This window comes from Dermacentor andersoni, chromosome 4 (genome assembly GCF_023375885.2).
Source record: "Dermacentor andersoni chromosome 4, qqDerAnde1_hic_scaffold, whole genome shotgun sequence".
Classification (NCBI taxonomy): Eukaryota; Metazoa; Arthropoda; class Arachnida; order Ixodida; family Ixodidae; genus Dermacentor; species Dermacentor andersoni.
The window spans coordinates 1,944,673-1,972,500 of NC_092817.1; the positions used below are offsets into that span (position 1 = coordinate 1,944,673).

Genomic DNA, 27,828 nt, shown 5'->3' on the forward strand with positions numbered 1-27,828 from the left:
ATGCCTAGAAGGAACGAAAGGAGGGTGGACGAGCCAGCGTTCACTTGGCTGATAAGTGGTGAGGCAGCCTTCAGCTGTCGGTGAAGTCGTTCCACCATGCCATTCGAGGAAGGACGGTAGGCCGTCGTATGGATGTGTCGAACGTCCCAGGATGTTGGCAAGTGTGGTGTATAGGGCCAATTTAATCTGGCGGCCTCGGTCGGTGGTGATGGCAGAAGGGCATGCGAAACGCGACACCCAGCTGCCCATGAAAGCCGTAGGAAATGTCTCTGCGGGCGAGGAGTTACGGAGTCGCCATCTGTCGGAAGCGCCTCCCTTGCGTATTATGAGGGATCACGCGGCGCGCTCCTCATAGGTTTCGCTTACGGAGCTCAATAAAAACACCACGCGGCAGCCCTCCTGGACATTTATGTATGTACTCTAAGAACGAGGGAAGTTTTGACTGCCGATATAATAATCACAGAATCGTTTACAGACGCTAGCTCTTTACTGAATACGTACAGTGAACGCCACTGCGCGCGGTCGCCGCGATGGAGTTTCCCGACCCGGCTTCTTGCGTGAAAGGTAGGCACACGCTGAGAGTAAACTATGTGAAATATGTTGTTATAGTGGGTGGGTGGGTGGGTGGATGGATGGATGGATGGATGGATGGATGGATGGATGGATGGATGGATGGATGGATGGATGGATGGATGGATGGATGGATGGATGGATGGATGGATGGATGGACGGACGGACGGACGGACGGATGGATAACTTTCTTGAGGTCCGTTGGTGCGCGCGATTAGTGCGTAGCGGACCGCTTCAACGTCGCGACAGAGAGGCCATGCCCCTCCGCCGCGTCGCGGGCCCGATGGACAGCCCAGAGCTGTGCTTCAAGGTCCGAACTGCGTAGAGCTCGGTCCCGCTCTTCCTTGGTGGTCCTGGCTTCCGGCGCCACGGGACAACCCCAGAGCATGTGAGCAAGGCTAGCTATATCTTTATAGTAGCGACATGCATTGTGAGGGTGCGCATCCGGAAATATTTTGTGCGGGAAGGCCGGGCACGGGTAGGTGGCCGTCTGAAGCCGCGTGTACTTGACTTGTGCTTTATAGACCTCAGACTCTGCCCAGGCGGCGCTGCGGAAAAACCCGTCACCAGCGCCCCCATCGCAGCCTTGGCGCAAACTGAGTAGTGCAAGGAGAGCTGTCCGCAAGCGAAGGTGCATAGGCCACAATGGACCCTTCTCTTTCGTTTGTGTTGAGGCACGGTTTCCTAAAAATCAAGGACCTGGAAAGCTTCTTCCGCCCATCCACGCTTCCGAAAGGAAGCTCAGCAGGGCGAAGTACGTGTACAATATAAAATAAAGTGTCAAGTGTTATTTCGGCGCGCTTCAACTCACAAGTACAGAGAGCATCAGGTTTGTCTATAGGCATATCAGCATAAAAATCTAAGCATTTCAAATTGATTCATATTGAATATGTCCTGAACACAAGACTTAAGTATCTCCTATATCTTTTTGTATTTTATCGTAATTTTTTGTCTCGCAATTATTTACAGAGAGTAAATCCTTTCATAGCCTTTTCCAGGGCAGCAAACAGCGTGCGATCATAACGAAAGTAAGCTTCCTACAGTGCCTACGCGCTGCATCTTTCTTTCTCGCAGGAGCTACCGCATCGCGCAGTACCTTAATTTGGTTTTCGCAGACGCTTCGAGCAACAAGCGGGCACAAACATATGTAAATAAACGCGACATTTTTTTCTTTACACACGTGCGTTACTTCGCAATTACTGATCCAGTGCTCCTATAGCAACTTTATTGCTCACGTTTGAAAAACGCAGTCGAGCAGGCTCAGCACGTTGCGAAGCGTGCTTGTTGTATCGGCGCAGGACAATACCGAAAGTAGAAATGAGCTCGCGATACAACGATGCTCTAGAACAGGATTTTGAATTCATAAACGAACCAAAATGTTCGGTTAAGCTGACCTGCCAAATCTCTCAATTCCACTTGTTGAGATATCGATAGCACATAAGCAGGATGGTTCGCAAAGTTGCCTTTTCTGTTACCAGCGAAGTGGCGGCTGCAGATTCTTGAGTTTTTGCTTGGTTACCACGGTCCTCCGTCAGGGCCACGCAACACAATTACAGAAGAACAAAATTGTCGCACTTTCTCATGCGAGCCACTGTGTTGTGGGGAATGCAAGTAATCGATTACACAACAGATTGAACGGCCCGTATCCAGCGCTCTCGCCTTTCCCCTTCATACGATCGCGATGGAAATCGGTAAAACTGAACGTTGTTATTCCGCCCTTCACGTTCATGGCAATTTACAACACAACAGTAGCGTCGATTGCGGCGTTTCTTCGTAGCGCGCGGAGCTATCGCGGTTGTCGTCGTTTCCGCCATCAGTCTGCCAGCAAGCGCTTAATGGCAGTTCAGCGGCGCGTACGACTAGCGTAGAAATTCATAGCTCTCTGTCTGGGTGTTAAATGCGCAAAACACTCGCAATATGGACCAAAATCTAGTTAAATCGTTGTTTCGCAGTCGCTAGCTGCATAGGCAACTTAGCAAGGGAGTCGGGCTTCGCACTACTCAATTACTGCCTCTTCGCAACGGCAGGTGGCGCTACGCGTCTTGCAAAACTCCAGTCTGACGTCCATTGAGTGCTTTGTGCGGTAGTGGCATGGTTCTCTTGACTAACTTATAATGCTGGGTGAGATCGTTGTAAGTGACGAGGGGGTCGCCCCGCTCGCCCATCCTGCCGAGAGGGAGTCCAGGCTCGCATGGTGAGTTAGGTCTCGTGCGGCCTCGTATGCCGTCTCGTTGAGGTTAGGGAGCAGCCCCTCTAATCGTCCCATTTGTACTGGGAACCAATTGATGTAGTGTGGGGTGAGGTGATGAGTACCAAGTGTTATGCCGACGGTTGGGGATATGCTGCCTGTTCCGAAAAACAGAATTGCCCTCTTGGAGTCGCAGTATACCAAGCTTTTCTCGTCTTCTAGGAGTGCAAGGGTGATGGCCGCCTGCTCGGCCACCTCAGGGCTATCAGTGCGGACCATGCACGCACTGATGACCGTGCAATCTGTGTTGACCGCCAGGATAGGCTCGTCTGCCAGGATATCAGGCTGCGTCCGTAAAGCAGCATGCTTTCCCGGAGGCGGCTGCCTGTCGGAAGAGTGCTTTGGCTTGAGCAAGTCTTCTGTCGATGTTGTGCTCTGGGTTCATATTCCTGGGCAGAGGGGCTACCGTGATATTTTTCCTCTGGTCGTATGTTAGCCCGTGGTTGTTACACTCGTTCTCCCGAGGCGCGATGCCGATTTCTCGTAGGATCCACCTGCCCGCAGGTGTGCCGGACAGCCTGGTGATCTGTGTCCTTTCCTGTGCCTCTGCAATCCCGCTCAGCGTGTTGTACATGCCAGGCATGTACCCAGGATTTTTTTTCGCGGGGGGGGGGGGGGGGGGGGCAACCCAAGGTCACCTTTCTATGCAAATGAGGGGGGGTACTTTTACTAGTAGAAATGCGAATAACACCCATCATTCGCCATAAACAAGTATAAACCCGCAGAAGAGAAATAAAATAAGGTGTGTTTTACAGCTACACCGATGCAATACCCCTCTCCTTTACTTGGCAAACAAGGAACCATGTCAACTGGATTCGCGCAGGAATGAAGCGTAGGAAGAACAGTGCCAAGAACAAGAACCGAAAGCGTAAAATAAAAATTACTTTAGTAGAATACAACTTAAAGAAAGCAGCAGTTGGCAACCAAGGCACACGGACCGCGCGGAGTTGTTTTACTCCGCCAGCCAATCACAGAAGCAAACAAAATCGTCATGCGGGCTTTTCAAAATGACATCGTACTTGATACCTCCAGAGCGTCTGCTGTTCTTGAAGAGTCTTTTCATCGGCGGAAGCAATGAGGTGTGTAACAGACATGGACAAAGTGTATGGAGTCTGAGCATCTCACTCTTCAAAAGTCTGCGGTGCAGTTTGCGGTGCAGTTCATTTCACTGTTGAAGCCGTTTTACTCATGAAACTTCGCCGCCAACTGAAGTAAAACTTGACAATAAATAGTTGCAGAGAAGCAAGTATGTTATTTTAGTTCAATAAAGAATTAGGCTTTCGCCATTCCCCTATAATAGGCGAGGGCAAAGGTATAAAATTACGCGTTAATAATTTTATTTTGTGGTTACCGCCTTAATTGGGTAACAGAAAAAGTTTGAAGTACGAATTATTTGCAGCCTCGCGGAGGAACAGTGGCTGGCGGACTTAAAGGGACACTAATGGTTACTATGAAGTCAAGTTAAAGTGATAAAGCCAGAACGTCTAAGGCGTCAATATAATCGCGAACAGAGCTTTAGTAACCGAGAAATTGAGGTAAATGCATGACACGATTTGAGACCCCCCAGCGACATTCCGGTACTAGCCCGATGACGACGGCACTCCTCATCATAATTTATGTCACTAGTACTCTACTCGTAGTAAAAAGATCATTTCATTGGATTATAAGACGGAAAAAAATGGTACTTGTCTACTTCAATTCGATTCAAAGAAAAAAAATACATTTTGGCGTTACCCTTGAGTAATATGGGTGGTCGAAAGATTTCGTTTTCGCTGGACTTTGCGCACTCGACTCTGCGCCGTGCGCGCTTTGGGGTTTAAGTTGTTTCGTTATCGCGCTGTGCTGCGCTTGTTCCGCTGGCTCGCGAAACTTGCATTTGGAGCAAGCAGCGAGTATGCCACGTCCATGTGATGTCATGGCATGCGCGAACGGTCCGCGGAACTTGGCCAAGGGCAGTTGCAGCGACGAATCCAACGTTCGTTACGTTACTTATCACTGTGTACCAACGAGTGAACCCCTCCGTTCGAAGTGGTTAAGTGCCGTGCATGCCTCTGCCACAGCGCGTAGGCAAAGAGCCGAAAAATCGCATACTGTGCTCGCTGGACTTTCGTCCAGAGGATTACGAGTTCAACGCCGACTTACTGAAGTCGTGTGGAGTGCCTTTCAAAGCAATGCTTTCCCGTAGCGCTGTTTCATTGGTCTTGCCTGAATTCTCCGAAGCGCAAGAACAACTGCAAGTCGAAGACAGGGCGGTGAGTGCGGCATTTGGTTTTCACGAAGGAAAAGCTACAAATGTGCGAATATTTGCAGCCATGACATACAGTTGCCGTCGCAGTAGTACGCAACGACGCCGGCAGCGCGAGCCCTCAGCAGCAGGTCACGTTCATCAGTGCTTAAATCGCTGAAGTCGAGCCCGGCATCGCGAACCAATGTGTCGTTGTCAGGGTCGTCCATTGCCACGAGCGTCGAAGTTGGCGTCATAAAATGAAGAATCAGCTTATCGTCGCGCGCTTTCCCTTCCGCTAGCCACCACAGTACCGCTTTCGCGCTGCTGTCGGCTCTGTCTTGGCTCTGTTTCTGGCCGCGCGTTTGCGTTTGCGCAGAAAATCCGTAGCGCCGTTTGTGGCCGCCGTTTTACTCACCGACGGTGCAACGTCACTATGAGACCGTGACGTCACCACTCCTTGATCGGAGGGCAGGCGCTTTGAACAGCGGTAGAGGTACGCGGACGTTTCAGAACGCATTTTCTCTTAAAATAAGTCTCTTCTTCGCATGAAACAAGCGTTTCGAGGTTTCTGGGATGCTATTTGAACAGTCCACATTGACTTAATATTAACCTTTAGTGTCCCTTTAAGCTGTAGCCGACTATAGTTGTGTTTGTTGAATTCGCTCTGGAAGAATTATAGAGAAAAATATACATTTGCGGAACAATCACAGTTCTTTGGATCCCTCGTTGACTGCTCCAGCAAGTGCCACAACTGACTCGTATATTTATTTGGGAAGTTAGGTAACGATGCGTGGCCGCCAGTCCCATACAACCGCGTAGGGCACAGGACGCTGGGATTCTAAACGTACTGCGCCCACCGCTGAAGGTTAGAAAGACGCCTATATATATAAGCACAGCAGAGAAGAGGCTACGTCAGGCGGCTCGAATGATAACTGTATAAGCGTCATCCACTTCCGGTGGCGTTTTCTCTACTTCCTAGTTAAATAAAAAAAAATGTTGATCCATAAATATTTTCGTAGACAATGGGTAAATTTGTTAATTTTCACTTTTATTTCCTGTTTGGCTGGCTGTTCTCTCTCTCTTAGTAGATCGCTTAATTTCTCAACTCCTTGCTACTCTCGTTTCCAGTTGGCAATTTTGCACGAAAAGAGGTGTACAATTAGGAAAAAACCAGACAAGTTAATGGGTGAAAGTCGTATTGCCCATGAGTTTAAGGGTTATTGCAGCGTTTGATGATGGACGCTGCCTCGCATTATTTTATTTTCCACCTTATCTAACCCATATCACGGGCATATGGTTTTGAGGATCTGTCAGCGTTTCGGCGAGCCGTCACTCGAAGAAATAATGAAGCAAAAGGAAATGTTAAACGCAATTGGCGTTTTATCCGGCCGCAGCTCGTTCCACGTGCGTACAGACCAGCTGACCACGAACCGAATCACCGAATCTCTTTCCTGGTCCTTAGATCAGTCTTAACAAAGAAGGTTGAACTAACGAACCAACAGCTATGCGTGTGACCGTTGATTAGACGGCGACAACTGAATGCATCTCGAGTTAGTCGCGCGGGCACGGAATCAATGAGGAAACTGTCGTTCACATGCCAGTAGATCCCGATAACTACCCCATCCAAAAGGAGTGAAAAAGGCAGCAAAATGTTGACCGCCGAATAGCTGTCAAGTCTGAACATTGATTTGGTGGCGCTTTAGGAATGCGTTTGAGAAGTGGTGGCGTGGACGGGAAGTGTGGGTGTGGGAGGGGGGGGGGGTATGCGTCCTAATTTCGGGGGGCCCGGGCCCCCCCGGGCCCCCCCTTGGGTACGTGCCTGGTACATACATGCCTAATGCGTCCAGTGGCTCCGTTCTCGTGTGCATGGGTAGACCCATGGCTCTCTTAGCGACCTTACGCAGGAGCGTTTCAAGCTTGTATCTCTCCACTTTTGACCAATTGTGCATGGCCGCGATGTACACGAAGGGACTGATTACGAAGGGCTGTGCCAGTCTAAGCAGGTTGTCCTCCTTGAGCCCGTGATGCCGGTTGGCCACTCGTCTCAGTAAGCATGTGGCGTTCTCGGCCTTCGTGGTGAGCTTAGCGACTGCGATGGTGTCCGAGCCGTTCGCCTCTATTGTCATGCCCAACATCTTGATGTGACCGACCACCGGAATCGCGTTGCCTTCAGCGGTGTACAGGCGGACGCATGGGTCGGCGCCTGTGTCCCATCCCTTCGGTTTGGGCCCTCGTCTCTTGGGTCTACATATCAGCTGATCAGCTGCTCAGCTGCTCAGAATGCTCAGGTACTCCTCAGTGGTTCGGATGTCATTTTGTAAGTGTGCTCGATTTGTCCTTCGCTCCCCTTTGCCGCCCACGTGGTCACGTCATCTGCATAGATGGTATGTTGGAGGTTCTCGATTCGAGTCAGTTGCTTGGACAATCCTATCATGGCCAGGTTGAAGAGGGTAGGGGATATCACCGAGCCCTGCAGAGTACCCCTGTCGCCCAGTACGACTGGCTCCGACTGCGTGGACCCGACTCGTAGCGAGGTTTGCCTTCTCCTTAGGAAGTCATAGATGCAGTCATGGAGACGTTGACCAAGTCCGAGTGTTGAGATTCGTTGTAGAATGAAGGAGTGCCGTATGTTATCAAATGCCTTTTCTAGATCTAGGCCTAGGATGGCCTTGACGCCTCTTGTTGTGCTGTCTAGTATCTGGCTTTTGACCAGCTTCATAGCGTCTTGCGTAGCCAGCCTCTGACGACAGCCAATGATGTTGCGAGATATATCTCGTTCTCTTCCAGGTAAGGCTTCATACAGTTAAGCACCGCACGCTCCGTGGTCTTCGCCACACACCATGTAAGCGAGATTGGGCGCAGATTTTTCATGCTGAGAGGTTTGCCGGGTTTTGGTATCAAGGCTGTTTTGGCCGTCTTCCATTCTATGAGAACTTTGCCTGAACGCCACGTCTTATTAACTATCGCAGTGAGCTGTTCCGCGCCGCTCTCGTCCAGATTTGGAGGGCCTTGTTGGTAATGTTATCCGGCCCCGGTACAGATCGGCTGATGAGAACTCTGAGCGCTTGTATGATCTCTTCCGCGGTGAAGTCGGCATCAAGCTCCGCGTTAGGTCGAGCCGAGTATTGGGAGGTCGAGTCCTCGGTAGCTGCCGCATCCGCCACGGGGAGGTACTTGGCCGTCAGTCTTGTCACGAGCTCGTCCGGTGTTTCGGTCTTGCATGCCCCGTATAGCAGCTTGCTCATCGCGTCCCTCCACGAGATCTTGGTGTTCGCGTCGTCCAAGAGGTGTTTCAGAAGGTTCCAAGAGCCGCCTCTGCGTACCTGCCCGTCAGTCATGTTGCAGATCTCGCCCCATTGCTGCCTAGCTATGGAGTGTGGAGCAGTGCTGTTCGATGCTCCAGTTCAGCTCCGCAATCTTCTTCCGCAGCCGACGGTTCAAGCGTTGTCCTTTCCATCTTTGCAGTAACGATTGCTTGGCTTCTAGCATGTGGGCGAGTCTACTGTCCACCTTCTCAGTTTCCAGATCGGTGGTTATCGCTCGCGTTGCTGCCTCGAGATTGTTATTTAGATGACATTGTGGTTTTTCTGCGGACTTTGCGTCGCACCTCACGCACTGCGAGCAAGCCCTTGCGTCCCTCTTCACTGCAGGACTGCAACTAAATTTGAACAAATGCCACTTCGGCGATCCCAAGCTTACTATTCTCGGCCATGTAGTTTCAAAAGGCGGTATCCTCCCGGATCCTACAAACTGTATCTGCATTCCTCAAACCAACTACCATGAAAGAGCTTTGCAGCTTCATCGGCTTATGCTCATATTTCCAACGCATCCATCATTTCCCCCTTAAACCAGCTTCTTACCTGCAGTTCTGGCCTATCCGACTTGTCCCCGGCTTGTTTCGACGCATTCCAAGAGTTGCGCTGCCTTCTCACTTGGCCTCCAGTACTGCGACATTTCGATATTTCTGCTACAACTGAGATCCACACGCACGCTAGTGGTATCGGGCTAAGCGCTGTTCTTGCACAACACAAGAATAGATTCGAAGAGTATATGAATGGCTTCGGAAAGTTTCGCCCTTACCTGTATGGGCGTCCATTTGACATCGTGACCCACCATCATGCCTATGCTGGTTATTTTCACTAAAGGATGCAACTGGTCGGCTCGCTCATTGGGCATCACGCCTACAACAATACGACACCCGCATTGTTTATCGCTCAGGTCGAAAACATTCAGACGCCCTTTAAGAGGCCCGTCACCCATAGCAAATTTCGGTTATACGCTGGAAGTTGTTACGTGTCCTCTAGGGAGCGTTCTGCCGCAAATTTTTTTTTTAAGTCGGCTCATTAATAGCCGAGATAGAAATATTTCAGTGCCACGAAACCATGATTTCAGCAGGCGGGCTCCACTGCATAGCGAGACTCCCTCTCCAGTCGCCCCGTTTAGCCTTCGCAAGCGAAATTCCTTCCCTGCATTCTCCCATGTTGGACCTCGAGAATCACGTGACACATACGTCACGGGCTGCGCCTTCAGTATTTTATTTCTCCTCGCTTTTCTTTTTTTCGGCGATGCGCGCTTCCGCTGGCGGCGATACGTTCAGGCGCATCGTGCAGCGAGCGATAACGTTTAACATTTTTTAGCCGGTGAAATACGGTAACCGGACACAGATAAAGCATCCGTGTCAATATAATTATGCTTGTTGGTACATGAAAGAAACGTGAAAAAGTGGGTTCTGAGAAAATCAGCACAAACGAATTGAAACACCTGTAGCACTCACAGAAAAAAAAAAAAAACTAGAATAGCTAAAATGTATGTAATTCGTATCTTGTCTCCCCCCAATTCTTGATTCTGTCAAATCTAGCCCATGGAGCGCCTCTATTATTCTAGGTTGTTTTGATGCATCAACACCGCATCCGGAGGCCTTCACATTGAGTGTATTGCTACAAAACATTTTCACAGTGTAAGGGCCATGTTCTATTGTAACTGGTTTCCACATATCAAGTTTGCCTTTCTTTACATTAATGAAATGACATACCGTCAGATAATACAAGCTTGAGAATTAGAGGGTTTTAATAGGAGTCTTTCGTTGCCCTTTGCCAAGTCGTACTATTGAAGCACTTATTCGAATGTATGGGAGCAGCTCATTTGCATAGTATAAGAAATATATAAACAGGTTATTTTCACAATTTATAAACTTCGTCACCACAAAAAGAAAAATTGCAGTTTATTGTTTTCAGCCTGCTATGATGTTTTGACTGAGAAAGATATATTCAATTTGTTCTGCGAGGCACGCAATAATTGCTGTGGCATATTATTTTATTGCACAACACTGCATACAGTAGCCAGCCATTATTAAAACTCAGAAGAAATTAATAGCACAATGCATATGATCAGGCACATAGCATATTATTGCACTTTCTTAATTCATGCCAGAACGACGACCACAGGCGTCCTTCTCCAACAAGGTCAGCATCCATCGTGCCTCCTTACCATCGCCCGAAAAGCATGTGATCATTACTTGGCTGGGGAGACCTCCCCCTTAGCTGCTTGCATTCTAAGACGGACTGCCACTGATCCAACACCGAAAAGAATCATTTGGGCTCCTGGCCATCAGGGCGTACGAGGTAATGAGGCCGCTGACGTGGCTGCCCGAGCGCTTACTTACCGGGCTCCTCATCCCAGCTCTTCTGGCTCGGAGACTAACCAGCCGCTGCTGCGATTCAGGGAAATAATAACGCATTATAGCGACAACCACCGCCTTCTCCCGGCCCCTGCCAAGGGGCTGAGTAAGACGGAGGAGCGAACTTTAAGGCGCCTGCAGACAGGTACTCTGCTCTGTCCTGCAATCTTAAAGCATTACGATCCTAACACGGATGGGCGATGCCCGCACTGTGGGGAGACCTGTGATATCTTCCACATGGTGTGGGCATGTACTCAAAATCCCCACCTCCCCCCTTCCCCTACCCCTTCCAGAGAGGCATGGGAGACTGCCCTCCTCAACTGATCCTCGCTTGAGTCCCAAAGGGTTCTGGTGAAACGGGCGAGAGACGGGGCATTGTCATGCGATGTCCCGGACTAGGGACGCCGACCATGTAGCGGGGCCACTCTGTGGCTCCCAAACTCCCTTGCAGCAATTAAAAGTTTTCACCACCACCACCTTACCATCGGGCGTCACACCCTCAGCACATTCAACCTCAGCTTCGTGGTGTTTAAAGCAACCTCAAGTGCGTCTTATGGTTCCAGGGATAAGAAAGAAGACCGTCCTGCCTACCTTGGCCTTGAAGCAAGCAGCTCTGGATTGTTTGCACACTTTCTACTTTTATCGAGTCCACATATATACGGATGGTTCTTCCACTCAGACCAGCTCCACCAGCGCAGTGGTTATACCATCATGATCACTAAGCATCCAATACAAGATTTCTCACTTGACAACATCGACCGGTTCGGAGCTTGTTGCCCTCCGAGGTGCCGTTGATTATATTAATAACCAACCGGCTAATCGGTGGGCAATATTCTGCGATTCAAAGGCGGCCTTACAATGTCTTCTGTCATCTCCTCGTCGCGGGTCATGTGAACAACTCGTGTCGGAGATACGAGAAATGCACCATCACGTGATCAAGAAAGGACACGACGTCGTGTTTCAGTGGCTGCCTGGTCATTGCGGTATCTCCGGCAATGACCTCGCTGACGAAGCTGCTAGGAAAGCCCACGAAGGAGCAACCTTTGTTTCTATACCTTTATCGCGGACCGACGCAGCCCAACACTTAGGCAAGCTAGCGCACTCTTTTGACATTGGAAAAGTGGCACACACGTGAATTCACTCAACATCGATTGCATTCCCTCGATCCCTCTATGCAACTGCGGCTGTTACCAGGTCTTCTGCGAAATGAGGAAACAGTGCTGTGCCGCTTACGTTTGGGCGTCGCATTCACCAGTGCATATGCATTTTTGATTGGAATGGCTGATAGCGCCGAGTGCAATGCCTGCGGTGTCGAGGAAACCATAGAACACCTAATGTGCTACTGCCCATCTTTTGAAGATGAAAGGCAAGACCTCTGCAGAGCTCTCAATCAGCTAGATGGAAAGCTGTTCACCTTGAACAAGATCTTGGGAACATGGCCTCGCATATCGCAGCTACAAAAGGCCACAAAAGCGCTGCTGCGATATTTGAAAGATACCGGATTGAGTCAGCGTCTGTGATCCAGACTGAGTGACCGACTGATATCCCCAGTGGACTTTCTCTTCTTTTATTCTTTCCGTCCCCCTTTCCCTTTCCCCAGTGTAGGGCAGCCAAGCGCGCTCAGTCCTGGTTAACATCCCTACCTTTCATCTATCATTTTTCTCACTCTCTTCTTAATTCATGCCCTTTTTTTAATTGCACGAAAGCTACTGCACTAAAATAGTATACTAGTACATACTTAAAAAGCACAATTTTATACTACGATAATAATCAATCATTCAAATTTTTATTGTAGTGCCCAGGAACAGCTAGAGAGCCTTTGTACTGGTGCACTTAACGAGCACTATGTGAGACAAAATGTAGAGAAAACATGAATGTAGTAGACAAAAAAATGGAAGATAGAGAAACAAATAGGGAAAAACGAAAATGCGGAAAAGTAAAAGGGAGTTAATCCTACATGATTATCTACAGATACACAATACACAGGAAATGAACTCTGAAGTATGTTTTGGAGTCGAGTCTTATTAGCACAATCTTGTAACAAGCCCAGGCAACGAATGTGGAATGCTACCTGGTATAGTGTTGCGGCATATGATCAAGAAGCTTTAAGGAATGTATAATGTCATGCACCACCTTATACAGGAACAAAAGGTGCGATTAATTAAGACTTGAATCTAGAGGTGCGAGTTGAAGTATATTTGAGAAGGCTCAACTGTGGTCGCCAGAATGGCAAAAGTGGTGCTTGAAGATAGACATCAATTTATTCTGGATGCGTTCAATGAGGTCAGAATTGATTTGCTCATTGCACCCCCCCTCCTACAGAGGCATACTCTAGTAGTTGGAGGCACACAGCAGAATTTCAGAAACACAACAGGTGAGTGGAAATCATGCAATATACGGCATGCAATTCCAAGAGCGTGAAGGGCATCTTGTGTAATTATCTATGTGAAGAGAAGCTTAGCATTTTGTCGAAGTACACACCAAGATCTTTCATTTCATCGACCCTAAGGAGTGGAGCATCACGTAGGGTGTATCAAAATTTCACATGGTGCGTTTTGTGCATATAACTTAATGCCATATAGTGTTGGAAGCATTTAAGAGTACTTATTGCTTCTGCACCAGTTTGAGAGTGAAAAAATGTCTTTTTGGAAGTCGATGCAGTGGTGAACACTGTTGACAGTCTGAAATGTCGGCACACAAAGTCATGCTGTTCATTTATTAAAATGCTCTTAGCACTAACAGAAAGCGAGGAATCCCATATCGATTCGAACACCTGACGCACTGAAGAGGATAGATATAGGTCGGCAGTTAGTAACTGCACATCTAGCACCTGATTTGTGCATGGGCAATGTTCATGCTACCTTCCGAGTGCTAGAAAAGGTACTAGACTTTAGGGAACTATTGAAGATGCTTGTGAGAACGAGGAACAAGTATGCTTCCATACGTCTTAACCCTTTCAGACACCACTTTATCCCGTTGATTGAAAAGTTGCTTTTACCACATCTCTTGCATACTCAGAATCGTAGAAAGTGTACAGCTGCAGCAAATATTAAGAATTTTCAATTGTTTAGCGAGTTTTTTCAAGTTTACAAAATTTCGACTCCATGCGAAAACTCACTACAGGAACACAAAATATGAAAACATGTACTATTTCGTGTTTTGAAAAGCTTGAAAAGCACTTATCCAGCCACTTGACAATTATGCCTGGTGCACGACATTGTAAAAAACAATGAAAGAAGTGAACCCGCTACATACAACACACTGACACAGAGTAACAACACCCAGCCGTCTACCTTCCCACTCATTTTGTTAAAAGATTCTGCACATTATTCAAAATTGCAGCACAGTTGCCATAATAAGTGTTTCAAGATGTATGAAACACATTTTAAATACCATTACTTTCATCAGTGCTTTTGCTATTGATGCACGCTCCTGCTGTGCCCAGTTGTGTAGACAGCGTCTCAAAGGGTTAAGCTCTGTGGAGGAAATACCATTAGCACCACAAGAAAGGGAAAGCTTTAAGGCACTTCATATACTTAGAAACGAGGTTTTCATTGACTGTTAGCATACACTGCGCCAGACTGAGAAGGAAGGTTACTTGAAGCATATTTCACACCATATAGCAAACAGAAATGTTCTGCAAAGGCATCAGCAGTGTTCGAGACAACACCACTATGTTCATGAAGAAGACGTACATCTTTGGCACTCCTTTTAGAAGAGAGAGCCCACAAAGCTCCAGAAATATTTTGAATTATGTGTTACGCTGGCTTCAACACAATCAATGTGGTCAATGTGATGATTCTAATAATAATAATAATAATAATAATAATAATAATAATAATCTTAGTGGTAACTTGGCACACTAGACTAAAAAGAAGGCTGATGCCTGTATGTTAGAGCATCTGATAACCAGCCATCTAAAGCAGGAATTTGCAGGATGCAGAAGACACTTCCTTCCCCTCCACGTGCACACACACTTGCTCAATAACACAGCACGGCACACACGCACACATTCGACAGGTGCACAACACACAGGAGTGCCAATGAAGTCTGGTTCCAAGGAAGGAGAATCCAAATCGCCAGGGGGGTGGAGAGAAAGCTCTGCAGGCCAGATATAATCATGGAGTTGTGGTGTCGGGCCATAGAGGCGTGATGAGGGCTCAGGCTGTGCTGACCACTTGTTCAGGCGAACTGAAGAAAGATTAGTGCTGTCCAGAGAGACGTCAAACACCCTGCAGTATAGACTAGTGCAATGTTGCGTTGGTATTGCAGGGTGTGCTACTTGAGGGGTTTGAGGCAATCCTCGAAGGCTGGCATGAGCTTGTGACAACCGAAAAGACGGGAGTAAAGGGTGCGTATTGTCCGGCGCTGAACAAGCTTAAGCTTGTTAGCGTCGCGAGTTTGGTACGGGAACTATACTGATGAGCAGTACTCAAGTCGTGACAGAATGATAGAAGCGTAGAGTGCTCGGAAAACCTTAGGTCATCAGGGAAGGGAGACACAAGACACAAACCCAGGCCGGTGCTTACATACAGTGCTGGTGACATATGCGGAAAAGTTGAGAGAACAGCTAAATGCTACACCCAGAATGGGAAGGGCCCGAACAGTCTTTATAGAAGTGCCTCCAAGGAAGAAGGTTGGACATGCAGCAGTTTCGTTGTAGCTGATACGCATGGCAGCACTTTTTACGGTGCTACTACAAAGTTTGATATTGTAGGCCCAGTCGTTCACCTTTACGGAATGTATTTATTGAAAGCACATATGCTGTGCATCGGCATATTGTTGTTGTGGAAGCGTTAACTTGTTGATCAAACACATTCTGCGCAGATGCATTAGTAACTTGGTTTGAGTAGATCTTTGTCCTGACTACAATTTATAGTATCGCAGCAAGAAACATTTTAGTAGAGGCTGAAGGGATTCCAGCAGTTTAAGCATACTGACTGCACAAAACACTGATGACACCTTTTTACCTTCCCCACAATGCACTCACACCATCTACACTTTTCATAAGCAAAAAGTGAGATAAAAAATCAATTACAGTTTCATTGACTCAGTACTTGCCGCTTCTGAAGCGGGCATCGAAGCAATCGTGGTATACGCTGCTACATGAGTAGGTCTTGCATGATGCAGGTCCTGCTATGCACTGCACACAGGGCACACGTTGCAAACAGATAATTTCTTTTTGCAGTGCTCAACTATAAGGACACACTGACTCAAACATGACTGCGTTGTCACGTATGCTTCAGTGCGTCAGTGTTCTTGATTGCTTCACGAGCGATTTATGCCCAACTAGCCCAAAAGACGGACGCACTAGAAAGAAGTGAGTGAATGAGTACAGTGAACTTGTACTGAACTGGATTCACATGCCGAATAGAAGAGCGCAGTGTCAGGTAAACAGGCGGCACGGCTGATTATGTAAGTACTTCCAATAGTTCGGCTACTAGTGTATTTCGCTTTCGGAAGTTATCTTTACCACTGGAAACAGCGCAGAGCTTGCCCGTTAAACTTGAGTCAACCGACACCACACGAAACACGCCGCGGTTGACCAACCCAACTTCCACACGGTTCATTCACCACATCACAGGTCACACGAAGTCAAGAGTGCCATATTTTAAATCACTGCAGCACCAAACGGACATGAAAATTCATTTCCTTCGACAGAGTTTCTCAGGTGAGTTCGTTCACTCGCCAGTTACGAACTCGATGGACGCGCTAGGCCTACGCGTAACGTAAACAACATCGGCGATAGGCGAGTGTTGATTATCCAGACTTCGGAGCTCGTAAACGTGTTTCCATTCGTTTTGAGCACAACAAAATACACATACAACAAGCGCAGACGTTGCGGTAAACGTGATTCGGTTGGCTGTTTTAGCAGACGATCGCACTGAGCCCGGCGGAACCCAGTGGGCAGGTTGGATTAGTCGGCGTCGTTCGAGGTCGCTTCGGATCCACGTCGCACTGCCACAACCTACGGTCGTCGTTCGTGTCGTCGTCGGCATACTATTACAACACTGTCTTTCAGGAACACTGTCGCGCGCGTCGTACGCCCAAGGAACTCGGACGATCGTTGGTGCCGGCGCCTTCGTACGGGCGGCCATCATAGGCCTAGCAGCCGGAGGCTCCGCAGCCTCCGATTGGTTGACGCCTGGGACTCGTCGCAGCCTCTCATTGGTGCACGCCGGCGCAGCTTCGCCGCGCGTCGGCAAACTTCTAGCATCGGCAGTAGACGTAATCGCTGCGCGACGTTCCGCTTCGCCGTGTTCCCGACCGACGCTTTGACGCATTTGACTCAGCGGCGCGCGCCGAAGCTTTCCAGCGCGTGCCAGTGGTTGGGGCATTACTTCGTAAAGTAGCGACACTCTCCGCCTTCACTCCTCCTCGTTTCTCCTCTCTTTCACGCTCCCTCCTCGACCGTGTCGCCGCCTACACTGCTCGAGCGTAGCAACGGCGCTAACATGCGTTCGATCGCCACTCCGTAGACGCTTCTCGAGCAAAAATGGCGCTGATGCACGGCGCGAGGGCCCACGTGATGCTAATAGGCCAATAGCGACGCGGCGTCGGCCTCGGACAGAGCGCGCGAGGAGGAGGCGGTATTCTTCATAGCGTGGCACTACTTTACGAAGTTTAAGGGGTTTTAGCTGTTATCGTTTCGCGCAGCGCATGATATTGCGCGCTGTGCACAAGGACACATGACTAGCGGTATAATTCAGTGCTACACGAACACCGAGGCAGAACAAGCGGATCGCAGAGCATGATCACGCGCTGGAACACGCTAGAAAATGGCATAGTTTCGTTACCTGCGCACGTGACCGCACAACCGTGCGAACAAGCAGACGAAGCGAAAGTACACCTATTTTGCTTCGGTGCGAAGTAAAGCAAAAAGCACGCAGACATTCCGTTTGTGTGTTTTATTATTTATATAAACTTCAATTCGTCAATTCAAGCAACAGATCGCACAAATAACAGATGGTGCCTTCAATAATTCTCGAAGTCACGTGTCACCACGAGCAATGTCACACTGCGGACTCGAGTACGCAGGCGCAGGGACGCGAGTACGTCATCCTCCGGCTCGGAGCGCGGCGGGAATAATGAAGAATGGCGTCCGGCTTGAAATTTCAGATCTTTCTACGGCGCGTAGCGATGTAGTACTTTGCAGACACGATCGTTATCACGCAATGTATGCTCTGCGCTTGTCGGCTCAAAATGGCCAGACCTGGTGAAGGCATACTCCCGCCACCAGCTATCGCCAGTATATGCGGTCATGTGCCAATGACGCAGGACACCACTGCCGCCGGCCCCTTGCAACCTTTGCAATGCCGCGCTCGAGCGTTCGACCGAGTCGGCTTTGATGCATGCTTCCCAGCACTCCAAGCGAAAAAAGCTTGATTATATGTGGAACCCCTCACACAGTACCCTGAAACTTCAGCCCTGTCATCTGCTACAGCAAAAGACGCTGCCAGTTTTCTCCTACAAAATCTAATGTTAAGAAATGGAGAATTGCTGAGCGACTGCGGTCGCGTTTTCCTCTCCGACGTCATTACAACATTGCTAAAGTAGCGTCGCATCATTCACCGCCTATCGTCCCCAAACTAAAAGGATGACCGAGCGTTTTAATCGCACCGTTGGAGAGAGGTTGGCCATGTATGTTTCCTCTAATTTCACGAATTGGGATGGGATTGTGCCCTTTCGTCACATATGCTTACAATACTGCCACGCAAAGAACCACTGGGTTCTCACCTTTCTTTATCCTTTACGGACACGAACCTTGATGCACTATGGTGTCACAGACCGGCGCCAACCATGTTATATATATATATATATTTCTTTAGAGTGCGTTTTTCGGGCATCCCGTTCCGAGGCTACGGGAAGAGGCCGCGAGAAGAGGCCGCGAGAGAGGGCGGAGAGGGCTGCCCAGGGTCGAGGGGCATCTGGAGACGGTCGGCTTTGTGAGCCGCGCAAGCGGCTGTTCTTCGGAGGCGGCTTCGCTGTCCCCTTCGACGGAGTCGGGGCTTGGCCGCGGTGTAAGATTACCAGAGTGGAGCAGGCAGAGCGCACGGTGAAGCGAGTTGTGCGCCGTGTCCACTGTTCGGTCGCTTCCGCTGGTCGGGATCGCGGAGACGGCCGGGCCATAAATCGACAGTGCGCATGCTGTCTTCGGTGGCACCGAGAAAAAAAACGCCCGTAAATAACCGCTGGGCACAGCGCTGTCTTTAACCAGCGTCTTCCCTCCGCCAGCTCGTTGGCGGTTCGGTGGGAAGGGTCACAGTCGGTTGGAAAGAGGCAGCGAAGAAGGTTGTGTGAGTCTTTGCGGCGTGCGGGGCCGAATTCCTGACGGCGAGGCGCGCGCTTCATCGCGCCGGGCCCGCCGCCTTCGAGCCATCGCCGCAACGACTGCCACACGAGCCGTCCCCGTTCTTCGCCGCGCTCCGATATGGTCTGTCCGCCGGCTTGTCCTCTTCTTCTTTGTTCTGTTAACTCGCAATGACTCCTGCGCCTCTAAACTCCTTTGTTTACTGTTGTTGTAACCCTGCCTGATTATTGTATGTTCTGGTCGTGTTTCCAATTGTGTGTGCTTCTCGCCAATTCTGTTCGTTCCTACTTTGAGTTCTTTGTTCCCTTATTGTCCGTGATCAGTTTTGTGTATGATTAAATGCTTGTTATCCCCCTTCAACGAGTTGCTTCGTGATTGCCGACGCACCGATACACGGGCGCCTTGCTCGGGCTGACCAACCCTGAATAAATAAATGTTGCACAGAGACCTCTCGCTTGTAGGCCAGGGCGAAGCGTAAAGCGGACCCCTGTGTTCCGTCGGCTTGCGCCTGGCAGCCGGATCGGCGAGCGACTTGTAGGTTTTTGTGACATATGGACACAATTCTACTTTACCGGCCGGATGCTTAGGAGTCGAAGACTGTTTCCCGAGCGGCTGCATACGCCGAAGAATGTTGCCAGCTCGCTCGTTCATTCACATTCCAAGACCAGTGGCGCCAAAAGCATCGCCACGACGCATCCACTACGTCTACATGCTTTGCTACCAGCTTGCTGGTCTGGGTGTGGGTGCTGTCTACTCCTCCAGGCCTTTCCTCTAAGCTGCTCTCTAAGCAACATGGTCCTTATCGGGTACTGCAACAAACATCCGTGGTGAACTACCTCATCGAGCCGATGGAATCGTCTTCAGATCAGCGTTTGCATCAAGACGGCAGGTTGTGCCAGTTGGTTAGGATTCATTGTAAGGTTCGTTACAGCGCAACACAAAACACGGACAAAAGGAAGTTATAAGACGACGAGCGTTGCCGGAGACAGGAAATTGTCTCCCGGCTCAAGCAGTGCCGCGACGAAGGATACGACCGTCCTTTGTGTTATCCTGCCCATATATCGGAAGCATGACTCACCTTTCGGTGTGGAGTGATTGTACTGAAGGCAATGGCCACGGTGCCGGTGAAAGTGGAAGACGACAGGAAGCGCTTGCTCGACTGCTTCACCATACCTCCGACTGACTTTTTTACTCCTACCGCTGCATCAAGTGCTGCTAGGCGAACGCCTCATAGCAATTTATTTAATGACTAATTAATTAATTAATTAATTAATTTTCACATTCGCTTTTGGCTCAGGTGCGGTTCGATGTGGTCGAACGTCCCGGTTCGGGTAATGTTGATAGTTCAGGTCCGAGTTGGGTTCCACGCCCCTATTTGAATCGATGTACTTATGTGTTTTCATGCTTTCTGACGTAAAATTTGTCCGTTCTTCCACATTCAGAATATGAACATTACCGTGACTATAACCTTACTCGATATTTAATTCTGCTTAGAAATACCTGAACACTTTATTGTTACGCTTGCAGAGATTGGCTTCCCTGCATGTGCCCATAATGTGCATGTTACTCGAGTCGAGTTCCTGGTGAATCCTCAAGTTTCTGCTGCTCGTCAGTGTGCAGTTTTCGTCATGTGCCTGGCATCATCAGCCTATTTGTATGTCCGCTGCAGGGCCCCTAAGGCCTCTCCCACCCATCTCCAATTGTCTTGCGCTAGCTGATGCCAAGTTGTGCCTGCAAATTTCATTTCCTCAAACCACCTAATTATCTGCCGTCCTCGACTGCTCTTCCCTTGGAACCCACCGTATAACAGAACACCGCTCATCGGCCCTCCGCATTGCATCGCCTGCCAATCTACATTTTTTTCTTCTCCGAATGTGAACTAGAATACCTGCTAAGCTCATATACACTGTCATCCATTCATTTCTCTTAACATTACGCCTTATATTTTTCGTTACATCACTCGTTGCGTCGTCCTCAACTACTTCCGGAGTTTCTTTGTTAAGCTGCAGATTTCCGCCCGATACTCTGCAGAATGCAATGATTCTACACTTCTTTAAGGGTAGCTGTAAGCGTCTGTTGTGATTTCGTAACGTCTGCCTTATGCGCTTTAGCCCATTTCTATTTTTCTGCCAATCATCTTCTCGTGATCAGGGCCTTCTGTAGGCAATCGGCTTAGATAAACGTACTCTTGTACATATTCTAGATTCTGATTGCGAATGATGAATTGTTATTCTTTTGCTAGGCTTCTGAGCATTGTTTTTGTGTTCTGCGTATGGATTCTCATACTGTAACACTTTTCCGACTGAGGTCCTTAATCATTTGTTGCAAGTCACCTCCAGCGTTGCTCAATAGGACGATATTGTTTGAAAACCGCTGGTGGCCGAGATATTCGCTGTTGCTTCCCACTCACAGTCCTTTCCGTGCCTAATAGGTTGAATACCTTTGAGTATGCAGCGAATAGCGTTGGAGAGATTGTGCCTCCTTGTCTGACTCCTTTCTTGATCGGCATTTTCCCGCTTTTCTTGTGGAGCACCTTTAGAGTCTTCATCAGTAAGTAGACTCCGCCTGAACGGAACTCGAAAGGAGAGAAAAATTAACTCTGTTTATCAGAAATTTCGCTTATGCGAAGGACTCAAAAATTACGAAATGTCGTTCAACTTGAAAAACTTCGAGTGTTTTAATATGATTGCAGTGAAAAAATCAAAAACAAAAAACAAAAAAGACATATTGGACTTTACTTGAAATAGCACATCTTCTTTCGCAAAAAAACATTGGTTCATGTGCTCTCGCTTTTTGACTGTCGCCATATGGCCAAGGAACGCATAAAATAGACACCGCGAAAGCTGCGAAACAACCGCTAATGCCACGATTGCGCAACGAGCTTACAGGTTGGATTGTCTTGACTATGTGGCATCACCAATTGACATGCTTATCAACCTACTCCCGTTTCATATGAAGTATGACGACCGATGAGGTAGGTCAGCTTTCGGTTCTAGTTATGTTAACCGGAGTTGAGAAAAGGAAGCGTTGCGTTTAAACGAAGTTTCTTAACATGGTTCCGATCGGTGGCCAACCATATGGTACGCTTGTCCCAGTAATCCGTCATTTCTGTTTAAGCGGGTTTCGTAGTCTGCTTATTGGCCAAGATATTCACGCGTGCTTCCCGTAACCCTTGACTACTACTTATGGCTCCAAGACTGCTCATATCTCCATTAAATAAAATGATTTTTTGTAATCTATGAAAGCCATACAGAGAGGTTAGTTGCACTCCAGAGGTTACTCAATTGCCTGATTGATTACACGGATGTGATCCGTAGTAGAACGGCCTTCCTTCCCGAAGCCTCCGGAAGGGGTATCGTACCACGAATGTTCTTCTGACAAAAGCCCGCGCGTAATGGTCGCGCTAGTCTTTAGCGTACGATGATTCTCTGCGCGCAAACGGAACGACGCCTGCGCCCAGCAGCCACGGCGTCTCCGCTAGGTCCCGTTACGCTGGTTCACTCCGAAACCGGGTCAAACAGGTTCCCCCTCCCAGGAGGAGGATGCGATGAGGAGAGAGTTGATCCCCGAAAGATCGAAATCCGGTCCTCCACGGGGCATGCGCACTCTTCCGTGCACCACGTGACTCGAGCAGCTGCAGCGGCCCGCCCTCCGCTGTGTGGCGGTTGTTGTGCCACGCGCGCCGCGAGGAGGGAGCACCGTCCGCCGCCGCAGGTGAGCCATTTTGCCGTCGCAGCGGTGGCCACACTCGTGCGAAGCTGCTCTGCGTGCTTCACCAGCGAGGGTCTCGCACAACACACGCGCTGCGCCAGTTTGTTGCGCAGTTCAGTCGTGCCTCGGGGTGTCGCGTGCCTCTACCAGCTTTTCTGCTCAACATGCGCTATGCTGTACACTCAGGTGGCATAATAATCAAATAAGTCGTCGGTATTGTACGAACGTAAAAACGTTGTTCTTCAATGCAGCATTTCGCAGGTTCGAGTAGTTTTCCAATGACGAGTGTCCCAATTGCGCGCAAGTATAACGGCACCGCACGGGAGCCGTACGTGGCCGCTTGCTTCCTTGCTTTGTGACCGTCTTCGCGTTCTGTCGCCCGCTTTCGAACAGCTGGCCGAGCACTGGCGCATAAGGTCGGCGGAGCCTTCCAGGCGTAGCAGTCGCCAAAGCGAAGTGACAGTTTGGAATAAGATGCTCGAGTCCCTTCGTCGTCCTGCTGTAATTGTGATTACGGTCGTCGCATCGATGGCCGAGCTCCGTAATTCAGCTCCTATACATCCAGCGTCTTCTGTGCGTGAATCACGATACCGTGGAAGGTGTGTCAGCGTCCAGAGGCATTCCAACACTAGCAAAAGCGCCAGACGTCGAGATTCAGCAAAGTCTCGGAGCTGTCAAATACTAATAGACTGCAGAAAAATGGATGGATGGAATAACTTTAATGAAAGGTCCTGCGAGCTACGGGACGCAAGGTGCCATAGAGCGGGCTACTCCCACGTTGGGAGTAGTTATTGGAAAGACGAGTCTACAACGCGCTATGCTAATTAATCGCGTGTTTTCTTTTGCGCTTTTGTGCGACGGAAAGCTGGCCCGTTTCTGCCCCCGAATCACGGGTGGCGGTACGAACGGGTGTACAGTACAGCAAGTTAAGCGTTACGTGCGTTTTTCCAGTGGAGTTGTTTGTCTTTTTCCTCTCAGCTGTGGCAAGTGCTACATTGGGCAAACTGGGCGCTGCATCAACGACCGAATGAGAGAGCACGCAAATATTTTAAAGAAGGATACGACTGCGCGCTTGTCTGCGCATTGCTGGTCTTGTCCCGACTGTGAACCACTGCTTTTTAATGTCAGTATCCCAGGCAGAAGCAAGAACAAAACAGCACGTGAACTGTTAGAGGCCTGCCATATCCAAACCACTGGTCTAGCTTGCGGGAGTCAAACCTAACTTACACTTTATGATTCGTAATTAAGATTGCTAAGCACATAAAGAAGTGATAACAATGCCTTCGGCTGACTGGCGTTCTTTGCGTGTTTTATGCGTTTGCGCATGTGTATGTTTGTGTATATACAGGATGCTCTGTTTCCGGAAAAAAGAGTTGTAAGGGTAGTTTTCGTCTTTCATTTCCTTTTGCTTCTCTCTGTTTTCTTTCTTTCGAGTTCTTGCGCTAAAAAGCATTATGTAAACCATCATGTTAGGTGCCAAAAGTAGGCATTCGATTGTGGCCAACGTGCTTTCTTTTGCGTTTCTTATTTCATTTCGATGCCCCCGCCCCAGAAAAGAAGAAAAAAAAAGACGTTGCGGCGCAGCGAATTGTAGCATGGTGAAAGTTCGATATTGTTACTCGTTCTTTTGCGGAAAGTAATGGGCCACGGGACGCTTCAGTTGCCGGATACTCTTTATTATTGTTGTAGCAATTATATAGGCGCTCCGGGCGCATTCCCGCCATCGCCGTCGCCGTGATGTCCTCTATAAGGTCGAAGGGCGATAGCATCTAAACCGCGCGCCGCATGCTGTATGTGCGAGTGAAAGCGTAACGGAGCGGGCGGGGGGGGGAAGGCATGGGTGAGCCAACGAGAGTGGCTCAGTCTGTGTGCACAAGGGCGAAAAGCGGCGAGGAAGGCGTGCCGCCTTCCGTCGCACGCGATACGTCAGGGACAATCGAGGCAAGGGGGGAGGGGGCTTAGGATTCTGTGATCTTCGAATCTGTGATTGCGCAACATGTTTATTTGCCTTGTATGACGCATTACATACAGTGACTTTTTCTTAGGTATGTAGATTTATTCGAGACTTATACGCATATTTAAATATCTTGTTGCGAGGTTTTGTGTATACATGCAGTGAATTTTGTTTCCATTGACACTTTCTTGCCCTTTATCAAGCTCTATCTTCGCATTTGTATATTCCATTGTATCTTCACATTGCTAATGTACTCGTATATTTCGCAGAACTGCTGCTTTTTATAAGTGCTCTCTGTTGCGGCTATAATTTCGGTACAGTTACTCACAATAGACGACCGGTGACAGCTGATCCCGCGAAATAAATTCTGCAAAAGACAGCGTCATTGAGATTTTCATTGACCGCTCATCATCATCACCACCACCACCACCACCACCATCATCATCATCGTCATCATCATCAGCCTATTTACGTACACTGCAGGTCGAAGCCCTCTCCCTGCTATCTCTAATTTACCCCTGTCCTGCGCCAACCGATTCCAACTAGCACCCGCAAATTTCCTAATTTCGTCACATCACCTAGTCCTTTGCCGTCCTCTACTGCGCTTCCCTTCTCTTGGTATCCCTTCTGTAACCCTAATGGTCCAACGGTTATCTAATCTGCGCATTACATGAACTGCTCAACACCGTTTTTTTCTCTTGAAGTCTATTATAATATCGTCTATACCCGTTTGCTCTCTGATCTAAACCACTCTCTTTCTGTCTCTTAAAGTTATGCCTAGCATTCTTCGTTCCGTCGCTCTTTGTGCTGTCCTTAACTTGTTATCAAGTTTCTTTGTCAGTCTCCAAGTCTCTGCCCCATATGTCAGCACCGGTAAAATGCACTGATTGTATACTTTCCTTATCAATGATAGCGGTAAGCTCCCAGTCAGGAGCTCACGATGTCTACCGTATGCGATCCAACCCATTTTTATTCTTCTGTGAATTTCCTTCTCGTGGTCAGGGTTTTCTGTAATTAGTTGACCTAGGATAACGTACTCCTTCTCAGATACTAGAGGCTGACTTGCTATCTTGAGCTCTTGTTTCCTTGCCCAGTTATTAATCATTATCTTTGTCTTCTGCTTATTAATCTTCAGCCCCATTCTTACACTCTCCCTCTTAAGGTCCTCAATCATTTGTTGTAACTCGACCGCAGTGTTGCTGAATAGAACGATGTAATCGGCAAAGCGAAGGTTGCTTAGGGATTCGCCATCGATCCTTACTCCTAAACCTTTCCAGTTTAACAGCTTCATTACTTCTTCCAAGCACGCAGCGAATATCATTGGAGAGATTGTGTCTCCTTGTCATACCCCTTTCTTTAAAGGTATCTTACTAGTTTTCTTGTGTAGAATTAAGGTGGTTGTGGAATCTCTGTAGATATTTTTCATGGTATTTACGTAAGTGGTCTGTACTCCTTGATTACGCAATGCTTCTATGACTGCTGGTATATCTAATGAATCAAACGCCTTTTCGTAATCTATGAAAGCCATATAGAGAGGCTCATTGTACTCTGCGCATTTTTCGATCATTTGATTAGTGACATGGATGTGATCCATTGTAGAGTATGCCTTCCTAAAGCCCACCTGTTCCCTTGTTTGACTAAAGTTCAGTGTTGCCCTCATTCTACAGCAGAAAATTTTGGCAAATATCTTATATAATGCTGGGAGTAAGCTAAAGGGCGTATAATTTTTCACTTCGTTAACGTCTCCCTTTCTGTCAATTAGTGTAATGTTTGCATTCTTCCAGTTTTCTGGGACCCTTGCAGTCGATATATAGACACTTCGTATAAAGAGACGCCAGTTTTCCAAGCATTATGTCTCCTCCATCTTTGATTAAATATACTGTTATTCCATCTTCTCCTGCCGCTCTTCCTCGTTTCATGTCTTGCAAGGCCTTTCTGACCTCATCGCTAGTTATAGGAGGAGTTTCTGTATCCTGTTCATTACTATTTCTAATTGAGGTATCCTGACTCCTCTGGGTACAGTACAGGTCAGTACAAAATTCTTGCGCTGCTTATACTGTATCTTCGAGATTGCTGATGACATTACCCTGCTTATCTTTCAGTGCATGTATCTTGGTTTGTCCTATGCCAAGTTTCTTTCTCACCGATTTCAGGCTGCGTCCACTTTTTACGGCTTCCTCAGTCTTTCTCACGTTATAATTTAGAATATCACTTACTTTCGCCTTCTTGATCAATTTTGACAGTTCCGCGAATTCTATCTTATCTCTTGAGTTGGACACTTTCATTCTTTGTCGTTTCTTTATTAGGTCCTTTGTTACTTAGGACAGCATGCCTACGGGTTGCCTTGCTGCCTCGCCTCCCACTTCAATTACTGCCTCTGAAGCCAGTCACGTTACGGTTCCATTCATTACCTCTATGTCATAATCATCATCTCTCTGTTCTAAGGCTGCATATTTGTTTGCAAGTAGCAGCCTAAATATGTCCGCTTTTACCCTTACTGCCTTAAGGTTGACCTGTTTTTTCTTGACCAATTTTACTCTTTCTTTGTTCAAATTCAGATGAATCCCAGCCCTCGCTAACCTATGATCACTTCATTTTACCCTATCGATCACTTCTACATCCTGCGCTATGCTGGGATCAGCAGAAAGTATGAAGTCAACTCATTTCTTGTTTCACCATTAGGGCTGTTCCAGGTCCACTTTCTAATGCTACGTTTCCTGAAAAGGGTGTTCATTATTCTCAGCTTATTCCTTTCTGGGAATTCTACCAGCATCTCTCCTCTAGCGTTCCTAGAATCGACGTCGTAGTTGACAATTACCTGTTCACCCGCCTGCTTTTTCCCCACTTTTGCATTAAAGTCACCCATTACTACTGTATACCGAGTTTGCACTTTTCTCATCGCTAAGTCTACATCTTAATAAAACTGATCTACTTCGTCATCGTCGTGACTGGACGTTGGAGCGTAGGTTTGTACTACCTTTAATCTATACCTCTTATTGAGTTTGATTACCACTATTGCTACCCTCTCGTTGATGCTGTAAAATTTGTCAATGTTGCTCGGTAAGATTAGGAATCCTACCCCGTATTGCTTCTTATCAGGGATACCTCTACAGTAGAGGACATGGCCGTT

The 27,828-nt window shown here is 48.2% G+C and overlaps 1 protein-coding gene across 4 annotated transcripts in view; it reads left to right on the plus strand.

The window, feature by feature from the left end:
* The window catches only part of LOC126535907 (CD9 antigen-like), a 200,529-nt gene that overhangs the window by 52,833 nt on the left and 119,868 nt on the right, over window positions 1-27,828 (plus strand). Inside the window, exon 1 of one of the 4 annotated variants that reach the window (XM_050182761.2) lies at window positions 22,670-22,747. The exons of 2 other annotated variants lie outside the window; for them this stretch is intronic. The gene's annotated coding sequence lies outside the window, so the exon portion shown is untranslated. Of the gene's footprint in view, window positions 1-22,669; window positions 22,748-27,828 lie in introns of those variants that run through there. One more of the 4 variants, XM_055073316.1, reaches the window with a different exon arrangement.